Source organism: Alosa pseudoharengus, unplaced genomic scaffold (genome assembly GCF_046254945.1).
Source record: "Alosa pseudoharengus isolate Yale_2024_CS ecotype anadromous, Long Island Sound unplaced genomic scaffold, YU_APseudo_1.1 YU_APseudo_1.1_scf_21, whole genome shotgun sequence".
Taxonomy (NCBI): Eukaryota; Metazoa; Chordata; class Actinopteri; order Clupeiformes; family Clupeidae; genus Alosa; species Alosa pseudoharengus.
Window position 1 is genome coordinate 4,788,035 of NW_027468674.1, and position 5,000 is coordinate 4,793,034.

Here is a 5,000-nt window from a genome sequence, read left to right on the forward strand (position 1 = left end):
CAAGCATGCGTGGAAGCCTGGAGTTGTCAGTAGCGTTCTACCTTTGAATAAAATGGGAGTATTACGGGAAGCTACTTTTATGCCTGTTCGCTACAGCTATATTTACCATATTGCAGCCAATACGTCAACTGGGCTAAAAAGCATGTTAGGTTACCTTTCCTTCTCTCACTGCATTCTCAGAATCTTATCCTGTTCCTCCTATATCCGATTAATTCGGTGGATAGAAGGCGGAAGAACTAATTTCTTCAATCTTTTCATCTTGGCTGGCTAGTCTAACTTTCCGCTTTCTCTGCGCGCTCATGGATTTCATAGAAGCGACTACTACTATCGAGTCCCAACGCGAAACTGCTAACGTTGATGGGAGGTGTAGTTTTATGCTGCATTCGCGACGTGATTCTATGGTTTGCACCAGTGCTGTTTCTCGATGTTGCGGTGTATTTTGTAGACAAACATTGACATGGTTAGAAGTCATTCGCACCAGTGCGCCTAAATATTTTTTTGCACTCGCACGCCATCATTTTTACTCGCATGTGCAAGTGAAATGGGCGCACTGTAGAGCCCTGACACACACACACACACACATTACATACATTATACAAACATTACACACACACACACACACATTACCTACATTATACACACATTACACACACACACACACACACATTACAGACATTATACACACATTACACACACACACACACATTACAGACATTATACACACATTACACACACACACACACATTACATACATTATACACACATTACACACACACACACACAAACATTACATACATTATACACACATTACACACACACAAACATTACATACATTATACACACATTACACACACACACACACAAACATTACATACATTATACACACATTACACACACACACACACATTACATACATTATACACACATTACACACACACACACACATTACATACATTATACACACATTACACACACACACACACACATTACATACATTATACACACATTACACACACACACACACACACATTACATATATTATATACACATTACACACACACACACACACATTACATACATTATATACACATTACACACACACACACACACACACATTACATACATTACAGGGCCTGGTCAGTGGCTGTGGTGTGGTCAGAGAACACTCAGCGATCTGCGCCGGTCGGACGCTCTGCGTCGTCATAGATACTGACCCATGAAGATGATGATGATGAGGAAGGCGGCCAGTTCCACCCCGCTGGCGTCGGGCAGGCCCTTCAGCTTAAGCCACACCCTCTCCAGCAGGTTGCGCGCCTCTTGCTGTACGTCCATCCTCACTGGCCCGTGCAGCTGTCAATCACACTGACCTGGGCACCTGATTGGAGAAAAAGAACACGGGGTGTGCTCAGTTGGAGGTCTAATGAACATAGCATCAAACACACACACACACACACACACATGATCGACTCACACACAATGGCACATTATGACGTCATAATGCTGCATAAAGGCAGAGTTTGCAGAATGGGTTGATCTGACTGTGTTTGCGCAGACATGGGTATGTGTGTGTGTGTGGTATGTGAGTGTAATATGATATTGTGTGTGTGTGCTAGGGTGTGAAGTGTGTGTTCTGCAGTGTGATGTAGGCTGTAAAAGAACTAGCTGGGTGTGTGCGTGTCTTGTTTTCAGAGCATTCAGACGCAATTGTGTCACCTTTAGGTTTAATAGACATGTTGAAAAGCTGTGTGTGTGTGTGTGTGTGTGTGTGTGTGTGTGTCGTTTTCAGAGCATTCAGACGCCATTGTGTCCCCTTTAGGTTTAATATGTTGCACTGAACATTTTATTCCAGTTTATTGGAACGCGGAGATTCTTCACACACACCTTGGCCTCAGGTGTGTGTGTTGGTGTGGGCGTGGGTATGCATGCATGTGTGCATGAATCTGAGTGGGTGTTTTTGTGTTTGTCGAGGATAAGAAGACTGCTCTTGATGGAAAAAACGTTCTGTGTGAGTGTGTGTGTGTGTGTGTATAATAAATTACATATGCTATATAACCAATAGCATTGAGTAATCAAGTGTGATGTGATTACAGCTCATAACCACCCCGTGTGTGTGTGTGTGTGTGTGTGTGTGTGTGTGTGTGTGTAATACATATGCTATATAACCAATAGCATTGAGTAATCAAGTGTGATGGGATTACAGTTGATGACCATGCCGTGTGTGTGTATATAATACATTACATATGCTATATAACCAATAGCATTGAGTAATCAAGTGCGATGGGATTACAGTTGATGACCATGCCGTGTGTGTGTGTGTGTGTGTGTGTGTGTGTGTGTGTGTGTGTGTGTGTGTGTGTGTGTGTGTGTGTGTGTGTGTGTGTGTGTGTGTGTGTGTGTGTGTGTGTGTGTGTGTGTGTGTGTGTGTGTGTGTGCCCACGGTTGTCAAACTGTGGTACGCGTACCCCCAGGGGTACGTGGACTAATTTCAGGGGGTACGCGAAAAAATATCTAAGTCATATGCCTTTCCAAACGTTTTCTCTATCCCACGTTGGTAACTTAACTTCCGCATTTGCACTGCACATTAAAAACTTATTTTCTCCGCAGAGTGTTCGAGAGTGGAGACAGAGAGGGTAAAACAGCGTTTCTCAAACTGTGGGCCGCGGAGACATGCCAGGTGGGGTGCGAACTGACGTGAAAAACAGGAGTTTTTTTTATTATTTTTTTATGTGTAGCCTAGGTCCAGGTAGCACCCGATGCGCAATGGATGCACTGTGTTATTCATAGGGAAGCGCTCGTGTCAAGGCAGCTTAGTTAGTCCCGACCTGAATGAGATTTTGAACGAGGTTGTGAGAGGTGAATTTCATCAAGACCTGGCCCTTAAAAGCTTGTCTATTCTCCGCACTTTGCGAGGAGATGGGAGCTGACCAAAAGGCTGTACTGTTTCACAGCGAGGCAAGGTGGCTTTCCCGAGGTAAAGTGCTGTCGCGTGTTTGAGCTCCGAGTCGCCTCTTCTTGGAGGAAGAGCGCATGTTTGAATCTTCAAGCACGTTCACTAATGAACATTTCTTGACGAAGCTGGCCTATTTTAGCTATATTTTTTATATTTAGAAAGCTCAATGAGTTAAATCTCCAGTTACAAGGCAAAGACAAGCACCTAGCAGATAAGATCACTGCATTCAACAAGACGATTGCATGTGAGATTAGGTGCAGATCTATTTAAAATCATTATATTCAGCACATTTGTAGGCATATCATGTTGACTATCGATGAAATTTGTATCATATGTTTATGATTCTATTCAATATTCTCGACAAAATTGATAAAAATAAATATTAATAAAACAATTTTAAAAAAAACTTGTTAACAATTGGTGGTGTTGGGGGTACTCCGGAAGATCATAATGTCTCAGGGGGTACATGCCTGTTAAAAGTTTGGGAACCACTGACATATGCTATATAACCAATAGCATTGAGTAATCAAGTGTGATGCGATTACAGTTGATGACCATGCCGTGTGTGTGTGTGTGTGTGTGTATAATACATTACATATGCTATATAACCAATAGCATTGAGTAATCAAGTGTGATGCGATTACAGTTGATGACCATGCCGTGTGTGTGTGTGTATAATACATTACATATGCTATATAACCAATAGCATTGAGTAATCAAGTGTGATGCGATTACAGTTGATGACCATGCCGTGTGTGTGTGTGTGTGTGTGTGTGTGTGTGTGTGTGTGTGTGTGTGTGTGTGTGTGTGTGTGTGTGTGTGTGTGTGTGTGTGTGTGTGTGTGTGTGTGTGTGTGTGTGTGTGTGTGTGTGTGTGTGTGTATAATACATTACATATGCTATATAACCAATAGCATTGAGTAATCAAGTGTGATGGGATTACAGTTGATGACCACCCCATGTTTGTGTGTGGGTGTGTCTCTGTGACGTTTTGTGTTTGTTTGCATGAGGGAGAGAGTGTGTGTGTGTGTGTGTGTGTGTGTGTGTGTGTGTGTGTTTTGGATTGTATGCGGGTGTGTCAGAGTTCCCACGGGTCTTGACATTTCTGGAATATCATGGAAATTTTATAAAGTCTGCTCCAGACATGGAAAGTCAGGGAATTTGATCATTTGTTGGGCAAAGTCATGGAATATAAGGGAAGTTTGTTGTATCAGTTTAAATTTACTTAATTTAATGCAAATACATGTCTATGCAGAATGGTGTATATCTAGTAATTAGCTTTGCTGAGTGTATGTGGTTAGCCCAACTTTGCTTACAGTACAGGCCAAAAGTTTGGACACACCTTCTCATTCAATGCGTTTCCTTTATTTTCATGACTATTTACATCAAAACGATTAATGAACACATGTGGAATTATGTACTTAACAAAAAAGTGTGAAATAACTGAAAACATGTATTATATTGTAGTTTCTTCAAAGTTGCTATTTTGTTTTTATTTAATACCATATTCAGCAAGCCTTAACTTGACAAATATTCATCTGTGGGCCAAATAACTTTGCATTCATTCATAGTTGTGATGCTTTCAGTGAGAATCTACAATGTAAATAGTCATGAAAATAAAGAAAGCACATTGAAATGAGAAGGTGTGTCCAAACTTTTGACCTGTGAATCTTCGGTTGGTATGTTGTATGATTCATTATATAGTAAGTCATGGAAATTCAGGTTTTTCGTCAAGGAAAAGTCAAGGAATTTTACATCTGACTTAGAGTGGAAACCCTGGTGTGTGTGAGTGTGTGTGCATGCATGCGTGTCAGGGCTGATTTAAATTGAAAATGCAAGTGGTACATATGCATTTAGCCAGTTGCAAAGGCTGCAATTACTTATGCAGATTGTCCCGATAGTTAATCTGATCGTGTGTGTCTGTGTGTGTGTGTGTGTGTGTGTGTGTGTGTCTGTGTCTGTGTCTCTGTGTGTGTGTGTGTCTGTGTCTGTGTGTGTGTGTGTGTGTGTGTGTGTCTGTGTGTGTCTGTGTGTCTGTGTGTCTCTGTGTC

The 5,000-nt window shown here is 41.6% G+C and overlaps 1 protein-coding gene and 1 long non-coding RNA gene across 2 annotated transcripts in view; one reads left to right on the forward strand and one right to left on the reverse strand.

Annotated features, from left to right (window-relative positions):
- Nucleotides 1-5,000, forward strand: part of recql5 (RecQ helicase-like 5) — a 43,923-nt gene that overhangs the window by 20,471 nt on the left and 18,452 nt on the right. The window lies entirely within an intron of this gene.
- Nucleotides 1-5,000, reverse strand: part of LOC143137489 (uncharacterized) — a 13,373-nt gene that overhangs the window by 4,952 nt on the left and 3,421 nt on the right. Inside the window, exon 2 of the long non-coding RNA XR_012989979.1 lies at nucleotides 1,215-1,375. This is a non-coding gene — a long non-coding RNA (uncharacterized LOC143137489). The remainder of the gene's footprint in view (nucleotides 1-1,214; nucleotides 1,376-5,000) is intronic.